The sequence below is a fragment of the Lethenteron reissneri genome, chromosome 69, assembly GCF_015708825.2.
Source record: "Lethenteron reissneri isolate LAM-NWPU_2019-01 chromosome 69, ASM1570882v1, whole genome shotgun sequence".
Lineage (NCBI taxonomy): Eukaryota > Metazoa > Chordata > Hyperoartia > Petromyzontiformes > Petromyzontidae > Lethenteron > Lethenteron reissneri.
In genome coordinates this window covers 5,453,667-5,472,795 of record NC_083847.1, presented here as the reverse complement: position 1 = coordinate 5,472,795, position 19,129 = coordinate 5,453,667, and the positions used below count along the sequence as shown (strand labels likewise).

The 19,129-nt window shown below is 44.5% G+C and overlaps 1 non-coding gene across 1 annotated transcript; it reads right to left on the bottom strand.

Moving 5' to 3' along the window:
- Window positions 1–18,031: 18,031 nt before the first annotated feature.
- Window positions 18,032–18,103, bottom strand: TRNAG-UCC (transfer RNA glycine (anticodon UCC)). The gene has a single exon. It is a non-coding gene; the product is annotated as a tRNA-Gly (tRNA).
- Between the last annotated feature and the right edge of the window lie 1,026 nt (window positions 18,104–19,129).

Here is a 19,129-nt window from a genome sequence, read left to right as displayed (position 1 = left end):
AAATCTAAAAAGCCCCATCTATGAACCAGTAGATGGGTCTGACTCACATTCACAACAACTTTCGAGCACTTACTCTTCATCATTAAGCAGAGTGCTCGAAGTTGCTGTGAGCGTAAACAGAAGACAAGATGTCAATACGTGTAGATTGTCACTGGCCCAGCAGCAGCTCCACCTGAATATGAATTCGTTACATTGTTAAAATGCTAAATGTACCGCGTGGCCATGCAGTCACCTCTATGAATCCCCTCCCCCTTATCTTACGTTAGTTTGGCAAATATTTCTTTGTCGATTATATACAAACACTGTTGATTTATACATGCACGGTCAAAGTTACTTACCGTTACAGGATAATCTAATAACCAGTAGATGGGTCTGATTCACATTCACAACAACAGGAAGCACTTGCTGGTCGACATGATGCAGAGTGCTCGAAGTTGCTGTCAACGTGAACAGAATACCCGATTTCAATACGTGTAGATTGTCAATGGCCTAGCGGAAGCATCACCACCTGGATAATACAATTTCGTGACATTTTGAATTGCTAAATGTACCACGTGGCCATGCAGTCACCTCTACGAATCGATCCGTTATCTTACGTTAGTTTGTCAAAGTATTATTTGACGATATATATACACACACCGTCTATTTAAACACGCACCATCAAAGTTATTTACCATAACAGCATAACCTAACAACCTGTAGATGGGTCTGATTCACAACAACAGGAAGCACTTGCTGGTCGCCATTATGCAGAGTGCTCGCAGTTGCTGTCAACGTGAACAGAAGACGAAAAGTCAATAAGTGCAGATTGTTCATTCCACTTATAACATGAACAAACAACTGTTTTTAAACGTACAGGTATACCAAGATATACGTTAATTCTATTAACCATACTTCGTTATTACGTTCGTCTTCAACGTTCACTCGTTTCAGTTTACGTCTACTCTGTTTCGTTATTACGTTTTTTCCTTTCAAATTTTTAATTACACTTTTTTTTGGTGGAAATTGATTTTTGTATTGCTCCGTCTATGAACCAGCAGATGGGTCTGATTCACATTCACAACAACAGGAAGCACTTGCTCGTCGTCATTATGCAGAGTGCTTGAAGTTGCTGTCAACGTAAACAGAATACACGATGTCAAGACGTGTAGATTGTCACTGGCCTAGCGGAAGCATCACCAGCTGGATAATACAATTTCGTGCCATTTTGAATTGCTAAATGTACCACGTGGCCATGCAGTCACCTCTACGAATCGATCCGTTATCTTACGTTAGTTTGTAAAAGTATTCTTTGGCGATATATATACACACACATACCATCTATTTAAACATGTGCTGTCAAAGTTGTTTACCGTTACAGGATAACCTAACAGCGAGTAGTTGGGTCTGATTCACATTCACAACAACAGCAAGCACTTATTAATCATCATTAAGCAGAGTGCTCGCAGTTGCTGTCAACGTGAACAGAAGACGAGAAGTCGTCACGACGCGTAGATTGTCACTCTGCACTTCATACCGTGACGCCATTTTGGTCACAGACACACATCCGTGGCGAGCATCACTGCTCACGTGAAGACTTCGAATAGACGTTCCGTGTCAACGTTCACAACAACAGCGAGCACTTGTTAATGAATGTACAACACAGTGTTCAGTGTTGCCGTGAACGTAGTAGGTCTACAGGGTAGCACATCGCGACTACTTCTCTGCAATGCGAATCGCACCCTGATTTCACCTTAGTAATTTGAGATGTATACCTTGTTGATTTATACATGCATGGTCAAAGTTACTCACCCTCACAGGAGAAGTTACCAATCAGTAGATGGGTCTGATTTACATTCACAACAACAGTAAGCACTTGCTAGTCATCAGTAAGAACAGTGCTCAAAGTTGCTGTCAACGTAAACAGAATACAAGATGTCACGACGTGTAGATTGTCAATGGCATATCAGCTGCATCACCACCTGAATAATAATAATTAGTTACGTTTCTAAATGCGAAATGTACCACGTGGCCATGCAGTCATCTCTACAAATCGATCACTTCTCTTACGTGATTTTGCCAAAGTATTCGTTGTCGATATATACAGACACCGTCGATTTATACATGCACCCTCAAAGTTATTTACCGTCACAGAATAATCTAACAACCAGTAGATGGGTCTGATTCACATTCACAACAACAGTAAGCACTTGCTAGTCATCAGTAAGCAGTGCTCGAAGTTGCTGTCAACGTAAACAGAATACAGGATGTCAAGACGTGTAGATTGTCATTAGTCTAGCGGAAGCATCACCAGCTGGATAATACAATTTCGTGACATTTAGAATTGCTAAATGTACCACGTGGCCATGCATTCCCTCTACAAATCGATCCGTTATCTTACGTTAGTTTGTCAAAGTTTTCTTTGGCGATATATATACATACGCCTTCTATTTAAACATTTTACGTCAAAGTTACTTACCATTACAGGATATCCTAACAGCGAGTAGTTGGGTCTGATTCACATTCACAACAACAGCAAGCACTTATTAATCATCATTAAGCAGAGTGCTCGGAGTTGTTGTCAACGTGAATAGAAGATGAGAAGTCGTCACGACGCGTAGATTGTCACTCTGCACTTCATACCGTGATACCATTTTGGTCAAAGACACACATCCGTGGCGAGCATCACTGCTCACGTGAAGACTTCGAATAGACGTTCCGTGTCAACGTTCACAACAACAGCGAGCACTTGTTGATGAATGTCCAACACAGTGCCCAGTGTTGCCGTGAACGTAGTAGGTCTACAGGGTAGCACATCGCAATGCGAATCGCACCCTGATTTCACCTTAGTCATTTGTGATGTATACCTTGTTGATTTATACATGCATGGTCAAAGTTACTTACCCTTATAGCGGAAGCGAACAACCAGTAGATGGGGCTTGTTCACATTCACAGCAACATGCAGAGCGCTTGCTCGTCATCATTTAACGTGAAAAGAAGACGAGAAGATGGTTCTTTCGGTAAAGTCTCGTGGATAGAAGAAGAAAAATAATAGCAATTAAGTAATAAAAATGAAAATAAAGTCGATAAAAATAATAATTAAATATCACGACGTTTCGATCGCAACACAAGCGGTCAACTTCTTTGATCTCCTGATGACGACCGCCTGTGTTGCGATCGAAACGTCGTGAAATTGTATTCTTTTTAAAATCCTTTATATTAAGTTCGCTTGCTTGCTTAGGACCGTGCAAATCTTTCGGTCGTTTTTTAACCCACTTCCCGTGATCCAATCGAGCTGACATTTTGCACGCAGACTCGTTGTGCGTGACAATTAATGTTCGTAAAAATCTTTTCAAAAATTTTACACTTTTTAGGACAAAATTTTTATATTTAATAACCAATTGCTTAATGGTGCAATGCAATCATCTGACCCATAGGTGGCAGCCATCTCAAGCCAGAGGAAGAGAGGACTCTAGCCGCCACGCATATAAAGGATTTAGAGTGAAAAACTTTGTTTTTACGGGTTATACTTATTCTTATTATTAACTTTATTTTCATTTTTATTATTTCATTGTTATTATTTTTCTATCTACGTGACTTCACCAACAGAACCGTAGAATGTGAATTCCTGCAGTCACGAAAGTTTTAAGTAAAAAAAAAGTTAGGACGTGTACATTGTCAATTCCACTTTCGCCCGTGATATCATTACGGCCACAGACACACATTCCCGTTGCCCGAGTGAGCCCTTGAGAGTGATCTCCATGGCGAGCATAATCATCATCACCATCATCACCATCATCACCGTCATCATCGTCACCACCATCATCACCATCATCACCTCCACCATCACCATTACCACCACCATCATCACCATTACCATCACCGTCATCATCGTCGCCATCATCACCTCTACCATCACCATCATCACCATCACCACCATCATAGTCATCGTCACCATCATCACCATCGTCATCATCACCATCATCACCATCGTCATCGTCACCATCATCACCTCCACCATCACCATCATCATCACCACCATCATCACCATCATAATCACCATGACCACCAGCACAACCATCTTCATCATCACCATTACCACCACCATCATCATCACCATTACCACCACCATCATCATCATCACCATCGTCATCACCACCATCATCACCATTATCACCACCATCATCATAACCATCACCACAACCACCATCACCACCACCACCACAACCATCTCCACCACTACAAACACCACCATCATCACCACCACCACCACCATCACAACCTGACCCGCTCTCCTTGTTGAACCATCACCGCACGCGGACCTCAGCCGGAGGCAGACGGAATGGCAGACAGCAGCAGCAGCAGCCGGAGTTGAACCTGGACCCTTCACCTGCTCCTGATGCTGCTTCCCTCCGTATCAACTTAAATACCATCTACCCCCCCTCCACCCACCCACCCGCTGCGCCCCTCCCCCCATCCCTCTCTCCCTCCCGCACTCCCGCAGGTGTCATTGTGATGGACTTGCATAATTGCTTAACAAAGCCGGCGCCGGGTGCTGTAAATCGTCAATCCGAGTAGGAGCGCAAGTCTGCGGTGGTGGTGGTGGTGGCACGCGCTGTAGGGTGGGAGGCGGGGGGCTTTCGCGTGCCCGATCGAGGCCGCGAAGACAAATTTTTCATGATTTCACGTTCAGTTTGCCAGGACCGGATGTCTCTCTCGCTCACTCGATCTCTCGCTGGCGTTTCTGCAAATTGGTTGAAAATCGGTGTGGTTCTTCTGCTTCTTAACCTCTCTGGGGGGTGAGAAGGGATGTGAGGTTCCCTTTCTGGGGGTGCAAATTTTTCCTTTCTGGGGGTGCAAATTTTCCCTTTCTGGGGGTGTGAGATGCCCTTTCTGGGGGTGTGAGATGCCCTTTCTGGGGGTGCAAATTTTCCCTTTCTGGGGGTGTGAGATGCCCTTTCTGGGGGTGTGAGATGCCCTTTCTGGGGGTGCAAATTTTCCCTTTCTGGGGGTGTGAGATGCCCTTTTTGGGGGTGCAAATTTTCCCTTTCTGGGGGTGCAAATTTTCCCTTTCTGGGGGTGTGAGATGCCCTTTTTGGGGGTGCAAATTTTCCCTTTCTGGGGGTGTGAGATGCCCTTTTTGGAGGTGTGAGATGCCCTTTCTGGGGGTGCAAATTTTCCCTTTCTGGGGTGCAAATTTTCCCTTTCTGGGGGTGTGAGATGCCCTTTCTAGGGGTGCAAATTTTCCCTTTCTGGGGGTGCAAATTTTCCCTTTCTGGGGGTGTGAGATGCCCTTTCTGGGGGTGCAAATTTTCCCTTTCTGGGGGTGTGAGATGACCTTTCTGGGGGTGCAATTTTTTCCTTTCTGGGGGGGCAAATTTTTCCTTTCTGGGGGTGCGAGATGCCCTTTCTGTGGGGGTGCCAGACGTGGCCACATTGTTTTGTTAACGAGGTGAAATCACCGACAACGCAAATCGCGACTCGCTTTGTTTCACCAAAGCCTGTGTATTTATTGACATTCTTCATTGTTGCACTTGGTTAACGGTTAAGCACCAAATGCTGTAAGCAAAGATCAAGGACCGCTGATCGAAATGAATCACGAAATGTCTGAACCGATTTTGAAATGGAAAAGTCACGTAGGTAGAAAATAATTATTATTTATAGATAAATTACTATAAGTAAATGTTTTGTTATATATTAATGGATTATTATTTCTAGATAAATTACTATAAATAAATATTTTGTTACTTATTAATTGCTTCTTATTTTTAAACCATTATTTATTTATAAATAATTATTATTTTTCTACCTACGTGACTTTATCGAAAGAACCACAGAGTATGGATTCCTGCAGTCACGAAAGCTTCGAGATTGACGAGTGTAATGTGTAAAATATAATGTCAATATCTTCTTGGTTCTTTCGGTAAAGTCACGTAGAAGGGAAATAATAAAATAATAAAAATAAAACATAATAAAATAAAATAATTATAAAATAACATTATAAAATAATAGAACAAACTAATATAATATAATAATATATTAATAAAATAATATATTATTATATAATAAAATAATATAATAAAATAATAAAAGACATTTACTTTCTTATTTTTTTTATTTCCCTTCTACGTGACTTTACCGAAAGAACCAAGAAGATGAATCCCTGCAGTCACGAAAGCTTTAAATCGAAATACAATGTCAATAGCTTCGACAAAGTCAGAGAGTTTCTCCCAACTCGTTCGCCTTCGTTGTCAACCGCGTGGACCTGGTAATCTTCTCCCGGTGGTCTCATAGAAGCCACGGAGTTGGCAAACTTCTCGTGGCGTCGTTCTTGCAAATTCTCAGAAGCGTTAAAACATTTTCTTGAAGCGCCCTGTGTGTGTGTGTGTCTCACTCTACGCTGCGCTACGAACCCGGCGACCCGAGTTCGATTCCCGCTCACGGCCAACACCACCAGTGACGATGATCTGAACCGGTCCTGGGCCTCCCCTAGGTCGACTCAGCCTCAAGTGAGTAGCTGGTGTAGCGGTGTGTAGTAAACATCGCCACTGGGGAGACAAAGGCGGTCGGGCGTGGTGCCGGCTACCCACCCCCTCGTGTACCACAGCGCCGGTAGCCTTCATAGGCGCTCGCTAACAGCACTTGTCCCTACAGTCTGTTACAGGCTACACGGGGGATCTCTATCTTTGTGTGTTCATAGGCGCTGCTGCTACTCGCTAGCAGCACTTGACCCAACAGTCTGTTACAGGCTACACGGGGGATCTCTATCTTTGTGTGTTCATAGGCGCTGCTGCTACTCGCTAACAGCACTTGCCCCAACAGTCTGTTACAGGCTACACGGGGGATCTCTATCTTTGTGTGTTCATAGGCGCTGCTGCTACTCGCTAGCAGCACTTGCCCCTACAGTCTGTTACAGGCTACACGGGGGATCTTTGTCTTTGTGTGTTCATAGGCGCTGCTGCTACTCGCTAACAGCACTTGCCCCAACAGTCTGTCACAGGCTACACGGGGGATCTTTATCTTTGTGTGTTCATAGGCGCTGCTGCTACTCGCTAGTAGCACTTGCCCCAACAGTCTGTTACAAGCTACACGGGGAATCTTTGTCTTTGTCTCGTGTTATTCTGGCTGCGTACGGCGCGAAAGAAGTTCAACGTGCACACACTAACAAAAAGTACACAGACAAAGATCCCCCTGGATAGCCTCAACAGACTGTTGGGGCAAGTGCTGTTAGCGAGTAGCAGCAGCGCCTATGAAGGCTACCGGCACTGTGGCACACGAGGGGGTGGAGGGGTAAAAAATTAACAAGTATACTTGTTATATAACAAGTATAACCCGTAAAAACAAAGTTTTTCACTATAAATCCTTTATATGCGTGGCGGCTAGAGTCCTCTCGTCCTCTGGCTTGAGATGGCTGCCACCTATGGGTCAGATGATTGCCTGCCACCATTAAGCAATTGGTAATTAAATATAATTTATTTTTTCCTAAGAAGTGTAAAATTTTGGAAGAAAATTTTCACGAAAATAAATTGTCACGCACAACGAGTCAGTGTGCTAAATGTCAGCTCGATTGGATCACGGGAAGTGGGTTAAAAAACGACCGAAAGATTTGCACGGTCGTAAGCGCGCAAGCAAGCAAGCAAGTGAACTTAATATAAAGGATTTAATAAAACCCGAAGGACCCGGAGGAAAATCCACGCGACCATTAAGAGAGAGAGAGAGACGCTGCAAACTCCAAATATACAGCAGCAGCAGGCGTCAGGGTCAGGATCGAACCCACGACCTCCTGTATACCAGGCGAGGTAGTTAACATCTCCTAGCCACCGTGATGATGATGAGAGAGAGAGAGACGCAAACTCCAAATCTACAGCAGGCGTCAGGGTCAGGATCGAACCCACGACCTCCTGTACACCAGGCGAGGTAGTTAACATCTCCTCGCCAACGATGGATTGGCCACCACCGGGCGAGAGGATTTCGCAGCGACGTGTGTTAAGTCCTGGACACACGCGAGCAACTGGTTTCCAACTTAGCCACCATCCATCGGCGGGTGGTGGCTGGCACGTCGCACTAATTCCCGGTGATTAATTCCAATGGCAAATAACATTTATGTTTGTTTGTTCCACTCGTGCTGTGTGTGTGTGTCGCTGAGCCACGTAGCCCCCATGCCCCAGCAGCCAACGCATGGCCAAAAGCAGATTTTGTTCGGCCAGATAGAGGGGGTCTAAACGGGCGCGGCACGGGCTAGAGAAGAGATGGAGTTGATGTGGTACAGGAGGATATGGAACTGAGTAGACGACTGGTACCAGCGGTGTCAAGATCGGCCTCTGTGGAGGAGGAGGCTCGTGAAGAACGCTGATAGTGGGCAGTGCCAGGCTAGGTGCACCTTGAGGCTACTGGGCAGTGCCAGGCTAGGTGCACCTTGAGGCTACTGGGCAGTCGGAGGCAATCGCCCTCCAGCAACAATGGAGGGCGGAGGAGCGACGCTCACTACAACGAGCGGAGCGCCGGGCGGATAAAACGCAGCGAGTTGGCACAGTCGGGGGGCATAGGTAGTGCATCAGCCGGTGATCTCAGTCGGTCGACCCGTGGCACCTGCTGGGTCTGTCACCGTGACCTCCTGCCGGCAAGGGCGTTCGACACATCACGTGGTTTTAAAGTGCACCTAGCCTGGCACAGGCGCCGTGGTGACCGCGTAGTGGCGAATGGCGGTTGTTGTTGTTGTGGTGGTGGGGGTTGGGGCAGTGGGTAGCTGCGCTACCAAACCCGGCCACTCCTACTTCGATTCCCGCTCACGAGGCCACCAGCAGCGGTGGCCACGATCTTAAACCGGTTCCTGGGCCTCCCCTAGGTCGACTCGACCTCAAATGAGCACGTGCTGTTGTGGAGTAAAACATCGCCAGGTGGCAGCCATCTCAAGACAGAGGACGAGAGGACTCTAGCCGCCACGCATATAAAGGATTTATAGTGAAAAACTTTGTTTTTACGGGTTATACTTGTTTGTAGTGCAAAGTTAGCCTGATAACTTTAATCTGCATTGTCTTATGGTTGTTATTGTTTGACTTGCATCCCACTGGGATTTTTTGCACGCAGCGTTGAAATGCGGTGGGGGTTTTTTTTCGCGGAAGACTTTTGCTGTTTCTTCCAGGATTTTTCTGTTGCGTGTAGTAACTTTTAAGATGTTTCTTTGATCACGTTTTTGTTTTGTTACGGTTGCACCCGAGTCAAGAGCCGCATAGCTCACAGGGTTATATACCTAATACATGAAATGAAATGACTCACGGTCAACTTCAGCGGCTGGTACGTGGACCTCTCCTTCGACATTCTGGACTAACCCGATCTTAGATTTGAAGCTTTCGTGACTGCAAGTATTCATATTCTTAGGTTTTCGGTAAAGTCACGTAGGTAAAAAAAAAATTATTAATAAAAAGTAATAAAAGTAAAATAAAAATAAAATAAAAATCACGACGTTTCGGAGGCAACACAAGCTTCCGTCTTCAGGTTTTTATTTTTATTAATTTTAATTTTTTTTACCTACGTGACTTTACCGAAAACCTAAGAATATAACCCGATATTGCCCAACAACGGACAACGAAATCCTCTCGGTTGTCTTTTAAAAGTTGTGAGCGAAGTGACGACTCAAACGCGCCTCCCCAAAGAACACACAGGTGCAAGATGATCAGTGTCTTATTATCTTAGCAGCAAAAGTAGCTGCAAACGCTACGGGGCCACGCACTTTCAAAGGCCCCGCGCTAAACGCTTTCAAGCTATCAATTCCGGTTAAGTGATGCTGCACTTGCTCTACTACTATAGTACTATACCGCCTTCGACTTCGATGAACGACTGGGGTGTTTAAGGTTAGCGATTTGTCGTACTATCTGGCCGTACAGCAAATGAAAAAATACAATTTTCTTTACTGTGCAAGTTAAAAAGTTACGTGTTTTAATATTTACGTTTATTTTTACTTGATAACAACATTTGCTACAGGCCCCGCACTTAGCTTCGTCCGGCACTGGAGGTGAGGCATTTATTCAAGTGTGTGTAACTCCACGCGTGTGCATCTAAAGTGGATGTCTATGTGTGTGTAAGTCCATATGTGTGTGTGTGTGTAAGTCGATGTCTGTCTGTGTGAGTCCATATGTGTGTGTGTGTGTAAGTCGATGTCCGATGGTAACCTCCTGCCAGCGGGCGTTCGACACTTCACGTGGCCTCAAGGTGCACTTGGCCTGGCACAAGCGTCGTGGTGACGTCACCGCCACTTAGTGGCGAATGGCGGTTGTTGTTGTTGTAAGTCGATATCTGTCTGTGTGAGTCCATATGTGTGTGTGTGTGCATGTAAGTCGATGTGTTTCTGTGTGTGGGTCGATGTCTGTGTGTAAGTCAATGTGTGTGTCTGTCTTTTTCGCCCGGGCAACGCCGGTTACTTACCGCTAGTTCAACAATAATTATCTGAGAGCCTTCGTTAAATCGACTGAAGGGGAGTTGCCGCTGCAAAACATTAACAGCCGGGGTAAACAAAGATCATCTCTCGCTTGCACAGACGTTAGAGCATCGCACACGAAGTCGGTCACTGTCTGTGTTATTAGGGTTAAGTCAGCCCTCCCCCATGCAATGAAGAAGCTCTAAATGGGGGGAAAATCTCGACTTAAAGCTTTCGTGAGTACAGGAATTCATATTCCTTGGGTCACGTAGATAGGTTTGAAAGAAAATAACAATTTTTTCTCTTTGGTTTTTTCGGTGAAGTCACGAAAGTAAATATTTTATATAAATTAAATCACGACGTTTCGGGCGCAACACAAGCGTCCTTCTTCAGGTGGGGACAACTTAGTGAAAACACAACCGCTTAATCTTCTTGATTCTTTCGGTAAAGTCACGTAGAAGGGAAATAATAAAATAATAAAAATAAAACATAATAAAATAATTCTCACGACGCGTCTGAATGACGCTGTCTTTCCGACAGACCTGTTCTTCACCTGAGGACGGCTGCTTGCGTTGTGGCCGAAACGTCGTGAGAATTATTTTATTATGTTTTATTTTTATTATGTTATTATTTCCCTTCTACGTGACTTTACCGAAAGAACCAAGAAGATGAATCCTATGGATACTTTAACGGACTTTTAGCTGTGTGGCCTGGCCTCTCAATGTTGTGCTGTGAAGAAGGGCCATTGTCCGAAACGTCGCCTGTTTTATATTTCTATTGTTTTCCTATTTAAGGCCACACACATTCAAGATAGATACGCACAAAGACAAAGATCCCCTATGTAGCCTTTTTCAAATTTTCCTGCTGTGGTTTTCACACCTGATGATGATTGCTTGTGCTGCAATCGAAACGTCGTGAGAATTTTATTGTTTTATTTTTATTATTTCATTATTTCCCTTCTACGTGACTTTACCGAAAGAACCAAGAATACGTGCTTCAAATGCGTTAACGGTGTGTGTGTGAGCTTCCCGTTCAAGTCGTAAGTTGCGTATTGAGACGAAAACGCCTTCCCAGCGAAGGACGGTGGGTGATGGGTGGGTGATGGACCCTCTGTAATCTTCTTTCGAGGCGAGGCACCAGACGGGCGAGTGTTGTAGACCCCCCCCCCCTGGTTGCTGCCGCTCGTTGTTTACGCAGCGCCTCGGGGAACAATGGGCAGAGCAGAGAGGCGGCTCTCCGAAAAGTTCCCGTTGCCTTGATCCTCGCGATACATAAGAAGGCGATTGCTAATAATTGTTTCTTTACCCTTCTATCTGGCAACAAAACTGACACCTTTTTTACAAGGAGTCATGTTTGCATAGACCGCAATACCTGCAGTCATAATACAAACAAAAGACATAACTCTGATAATGTGCACTGTCCTTGAAGTTGATTGGTCCACACCCGAGACAGCTTTCCTTAGAGCCTAGTCTCACATGTGTTGGACCAGATGACGCCAAAAGGCGCACAACTCAAAGACAATTCACCATCAGAGTATGAGAGCTCGGGGCAAGAATCTACACTATGGGAACCTCATTTGCCAGTAAAAATATGATAATTGTTTTTTTACCCTTCTATCTGGCAACAAAACTGACACCTTTTTACAAGGAGTCATGTTTGCATAGACCGCAATACCTGCAGTCATAATACAAACTAAAGACAAACTCTGATAATGTATGCACTGTCCTTGAAGTTGATTGGTCCACACCCGAGACAGCTTTCCTTAGAGCCTAGTCTCAGATAGAAGGGTAAAAAACCAATTATCATATTTTTACTGGCAAATGAGGTTCCCATAGTGTAAAGGCGATGTTGCTGTACAAGGAAAACCAAAATGTGGACTCTTGTCTGGACCGCGTCTTTGTCTCAATGCGCTAAGGCCGTAGCCATGGAGTCAACATTGGGGGGGGGGGGGGGCAAATCTTCCAGGGGGTCTGGGGGTCCTCCTCCCCCCAGAAAAAAAATTAAATTTGAAAACTAATTTCCTGCCTAAAACATTAAAAAAATTCACAAACGCATGGGATGGACTTTTTTTTTTTACAATAATGTCTAATAGTGTATTGTATTACATTTATCAGTTTTTTCTTATTTACCTTTTCTTGTTTCATAGTATGTAATGGCAGAGATTAGGGATTCATAAAGTACAACCATAACCTACAATCATATAAACAGAAATCTACGCGTTGACTTATATGAAGACAAGTCCACATATTGTGGCCAAGGTTTAGCAAATTGTTGTTTTTATTTACATAGCATAGCAATTATATTTTTTTATCGCAATATATTGGGGGTGACATTTTGAGCATATTTGAATATTTGAGGGGGGGGGGGGGATTTGTGAGCATCCAATCAAGGCCGGCACTGTGGCACACGAGGGGGTGGGTGGCCAGCACCATGCGCGACCGCCTTTGTCCCCCCCAAAATATATTATAATTACGGCCATGCCACACACACACACAGAGAGAGAGAGAGACAAGTATAACCCGTAAAAACTAAGTTTTTCACTATAAATCCTTTATATGCGTGCCGGCTAGAGTCCTCTCGTCCTCTGGCTTGAGATGGCTGCCACCTATGGGTCAGATGATTGCATTGCACCATTAAGCAATTGGTGATTAAATATAATATTTTTGTCCTAAAAAGTGTAAAAATTTTGGAAAAAAAATTCACGAACATTAATTGTCACGCACAACGAGTCTGTGTGGAAAATGTCAGCTCGATTGGATCACGGGAAGTGGGTTAAAAACGACCGAAAGATTTGCACGGTCGTAAGCAAGCAAGCGAACTTAATATAAAGGATTTAAAAATATATTCGCCTGTGGAGGGGAAGCGAGGGCGCTACTAACTGCGCTACTCCACCACGGCCTGTGGAGGGGTTACGCTCTGGGCTCTTGCACTGTGATGTTCAGCCAAAGCCACGAATGCGTTCTATTTGAATATATGCAAAATAAAAAAATTTTGCCTAAAAAGTGTAAAATTTTGGGAATTTTTTTTCACGAACATTAATTGTCTGGCACAACGAGTCTGTGTGGAAAATGTCAGCTCGATTGGATCACGGGAAGTGGGTTAAAAAAACGACAGAAAGATTTGCACGGTCCTAAGCAAGCAAGCAAGCGAACTTAATATAAAGGATTTAAAAAGCTCCCGAGTCGAGAGTCGAACTCAGGTGGTCGTTACTGCGAGGCGCAGCTGTACAGCAGCAGCACCACCGCCCTATTCATTAGCAACGCGTTGGGCCGCGCTTTAGAAATGCGCCCTCAACTCGCATCTCAAAGAGACGGAGCACGTGGCCGCGTCTCCGCATCACAATGAGAGCGGCGGCATCACGTGGTGCTAGAGGGGGCGGGGCGAGGGGTTAGGGAGGGAGGGGGCGAGGGGGGAGGGTCACTGAGGGGGGGGGGCGCAACGATGCCCTCAGTCGTGAACATCGGAATGTGATTTGTTTATTTTTGTTTTATTTTAGTTTTATTTTTAAATCCTTTATATTAAATTCACTTGCTTGCGTGCTTGCTTGCTTACGACCGTGTAAATCTTTCGGTCGTTTTTTAACCCACTTCCCGTGATCCAATCGAGCTGACATTTTGCACACAGACTCGTTGTGCGTGACAATTAATGTTCGTGAAAATTTTTTTCCAAAATTTTACACTTCATAGGACAAAAATATTATATTTAATTACCCATTGTTTAATACTGCAGACAATCATCTGACCCATAGGTGGCAGCCATCTCAAGCCAGAGGACGAGAGGACTCTAGCCGCCACGCATATAAAGGATTTATAGTGAAAAACTTAGTTTTTACGGGTTATACTTATAGTCCTATTTTTATTTGTATTTTAATTTTATTTTAGTTTTATTTTATTTAAATTTTATTTTAGTTTTATTTTAGTTTTATGTTTATTTTATTTTTTATTTTATTTTCTTTCTAACTACGTGACTTTACCGAAAGAACCAAAGATTATCAGAATGATTTTTTTTGTATGTCTACTGCAGGAGGAATCCGATGAGCTATGAAGCTCTTTGTTCACGGATGTCCCAGTAGGGTCACGGGTCTGAGCTGGGGTTGGCGAATATGGGGGAGGGCGATGGGGAGGAATGAACTCTAAACTATTTATTTTATTTATTTTACCAAGTCTATGTAGCTTATTGTTCATAAGCGAGCCTGGCTATCACAAATGATGACTCAATGGAGTGGGCTTATCACCATCATCTGTGGGTCTGTATGAGTTTCTATGGGTCTCTGTGGGTCTCTGTGGGTCTGTATGAGTTTATATGGGTCTCTGTGGGTCTTTGTGGTCTCTGTGGGTCTGTATGAGTTTCTATGGGTCTCTATGGATCTCTGTGGGTCTGTATGGGTTTCTATGGGTTTCTATGGGTCTCTGTGGGTCTCTGTGGTCTCTGTGGGTCTGTATGAGTTTCTATGGGTCTCTATGGATCTCTGTGGTCTCTGTGGGTCTGTATGAGTTTCTATGGGTCTCTGTGGGTCTTTGTGGTCTCTGTGGGTCTGTATGAGTTTCTATGGGTCTCTATGGATCTCTGTGGTCTCTGTGGGTCTGTATGAGTTTCTATGGGTCTCTGTGGGTCTTTGTGGTCTCTGTGGGTCTGTATGAGTTTCTATGGGTCTCTATGGATCTCTGTGGGTCTGTATGGGTTTCTATGGGTTTCTATGGGTCTCTGTGGGTCTCTGTGGTCTCTGTGGGTCTGTATGAGTTTCTATGGGTCTCTATGGATCTCTGTGGTCTCTGTGGGTCTGTATGAGTTTCTATGGGTCTCTGTGGGTCTTTGTGGTCTCTGTGGGTCTGTATGAGTTTCTATGGGTCTCTATGGATCTCTGTGGTCTCTGTGGGTCTGTAGAGTTTTTATGGGTCTCTGTGGGTCTTTGTGGTCTCTGTGGGTCTGTATGAGTTTCTATGGGTCTATATGGATCTCTGTGGGTCTGTATGGGTTTCTATGGGTTTCTATGGGTCTCTGTGGGTCTCTGTGGTCTCTGTGGGTCTGTATGAGTTTCTATGGGTCTCTATGGATCTCTGTGGGTCTCTATGAGTCTGTAGAAACCCGCCTTTAGAGTATTTGGCTGCTGCGATGACATTCCACGTGATGATGATGATGGTGATAATCCCACTCCGTTGAGCCATCATTTGTGATAGCCAGGCTCGCTTATGAACAATAAGCTACATAGATCAGTGGGGCCTTCCACTTGGTAAAATAAAGAAAAATTAGTATAGAGTTCATTCCTCCCCATCGCCTGCCCCCATATCCGCCCACCCCAACTCAGACCCGTGACCCTACTGGGACATCCGTGAACAAAGAGCTTCATTATTTTACTTCTATTATTTATATTTTTTTATTTTTTACCTACGTGACTTTACAAAAAAAAAACTAAGAGTATAGCTTCATAGCTCATCGGATTCCTCCTGCAATAGACATACAAAAATCTCATTTTGATAAATCTTTGGTTCTTTCGGTAAAGTCACGTAGTTAGAAATAAAATAAAATATAAAATAAATATAAAATTAAACTAAAATAAAAAATACAATTTAAATGAAACAAAATACAATTTAAATAAAATTAAATTAAAATAAACTAAAACTTAAACAAAACTAAAAATAAAAATAAAATAAAACAAATCACATTCCGATATTCACGATTGAGGGCATCGTTGCGGCCCCTGCCCCCCTCCCTCAGTGACCCTCCCCCCTCGCCCCCTCCCTCTCTAACCACCCCGCCCCCTCCAGCACCACGTGGTGCCGCCGCTCTCATTGTGATGCGGAGACGCGGCCACGTGCTCCGTCTCTTTGAGATGCAAGTTGAGGGCGCATTTCTAAAGCGCGGCCCAACGCGTTGCTAATGAATAGGCCGGTGGTGCTGCTGCTGCACAGCTGCGCCTCGCAGTAACGACCACCTGAGTTCGCTTCTCGACTCGGGAGCTATTTTCTCTCTCTCTGTGTGTGTGTGGCAAGGCCGTAATTATAATATATTGGGACACACACACACCCCCCTCCCCAATATTCAAATATGCTCAAAATGTCACCCCCAAATATGTTGCGATACAAAAAAGAATTGCTATGCTATGTAAATAAAAATAACAATTTTCTAAACCTTGGCCGCAATATCTGGACTTGTCTTCATATAAATCAACGCATCGATTTCTGTTTATATGGTTGTGGTTATGGTTGTACTTCATTAGTCCCTAACCTGTGTGTGTGGTGTTTACGTGCTCTCACCATGTGCTGCAGAGTGTGGGTGACTGGTGAGTGAGTGAGTGGGTGATTGAGTGAGTGAGTGGGTGAGTGAGTGAGTGAGTGGGTGAGTGAGTGGGTGACTGGTGAGTGAGTGAGTGGGTGATTGAGTGAGTGAGTGAGTGGTTGAGTGGGTGGGTGAGTGAATGAGTGGGTAGGTGGGTGAGTGAGTGGGTAGATGAGTGAGTGGGTGGGTGAGTTAGTGAGTGGGTAAATGGGTGAGTGAGAGTGTCTGCGAGTGAGATGGTGAGTCTTTGTAAGTGAAGGTGAGTGAGTGGGTAAGTGAGTGAGTGAGTGGGTAAGTGAGTGGGTGGGTGAGTGAGTGAGTGGGTGAGTGAGTGAGTGGGTGGGTGAGTGAGTGAGTGGGTGATTGAGTGAGTGAGTGGGTGAGTGAGTGAGTGGGTGAGTGAGTGAGTGGGTGAGTGAGTGAGTGGGTGGTGAGTGAGTTGAGTGGGTAAATGGGTGAGTGAGAGTGGAGGACTCCCCCCCACCCCCTCCTCACCCACCTCACCCCCCCTGCCCCCCCCTCACCCCCTTCTCCTCACCTCCCACTGCCACGCTCCCTTTGCAATGCGCAGTGGCTGGAATCTATTCGCATTGATACGCAATCGTCAATTACCGACCCAAGTGAGCTAAACAAATGGAAATTGTTCGCAAATGAACAAAACCACTCCGCCATTTCCATGTCAATGGAAACCCCCACACCGCCGATTTGTGCGGGAGGTTACATACGGTGCGACGGAAGTTCAACATACACACGCTACACTATACACTACACTATACACTACTACACTATACACTACACTATACACTACACTATACACTATTATACACTATTATACACTACACTATACACTACACTATACACTACACTATACACTACTATACACTATTATACACTATTATACACTACACTATACAAAACACTATACACTACACTATACACTACTCTATACACTACCATACACACTACACTATATACTACTATACACTACACTATACACTGCACTATACACTACTATACACTACAATATGCACTACACTATACACTATTATACACTACTATACACTGCACTATACACGACTATACACTACACTATACACTACACTAATATACACTACACACTACCATACACTACACTATACACTACTATACACACGACACTATACACTACGATACACTACTATACACACGACACTATACACTACTATACACTACGTCACTATTCTAAATAAAAAAACTAATTTCGTTACAACCGATTGTTGTTGTTGTGTTAGTTTGTTGTCCTTTGCCCACACGGTGCGAAATAAGTTCAACATCCATACAAATAAATAATCCCTTACGTAGTTTTAAAAAAACGTGCTTTACTGCGACAGCCGGGAATCGAACCCGGGTCAACTGCTTGGAAGGCAGCTATGCTCACCACTATACCACTGTCGCTGTTGTTGTTGTGTAGCTTGCTGTTGACCCACTCATCATCATCACCATCATTACCACCATTACCACCACCATCATCATCATCACCACCATCATCATCACCATCATCATCATCACCATCATCACCATCACCACCACCATCATCACCACTATCATCACCACCACCATCATCATCACCACCATCATCACCACCATCATCACCATCATCACCATCATCATCATCACCATCATCATCATCACCATCATCACCACCACCATCATCACCACTATCATCACCACCACCATCATCATCACCACCATCATTACCACCATTACCATCATCATCACCACCACCATCACCACCATCATCACCACCATCATCACCATCATCATCACCACCATCATCATCACCATCACCGCCATCATCATCATCACCACCATCACCACCATCACCACCACCATCATCACCACCATCACCATCACCACCATCATCACCACCATCATCACCATCATCATCATCACCACCATCATCACCATCACCATCATTACCACCATCACCACCATCACCACCATCATCACCACCACCATCATCACCACCATCACCATCACCACCATCATCACCACCATCATCACCACCATCATCACCACCATCATCACCATCACCATCATTACCACCATCACCACCATCACCACCACCATCATCACCACCATCACCACCACCATCATCATCATCACCACCATCACCACTATCATCATCACCATCACCACCATGATCATCATCACCACCATCATCATCACCACCATCATCACCACCATCACCATCACCACCATCATCACCACCATCATCACCACCATCACCATCACCACCATCATCACCACCATCATCATCACCACCATCATCACCATCATTACCACCATCATCACCACCACCATTATCATCATCATCATCCCAGGCTGTACACCATGCAAAAATTATAAAAAATACACTTTTGTATTTTGGGGGGACGTCAACCCGCATTCAGGACTGGCGATAATCGATATCTGGTGAGC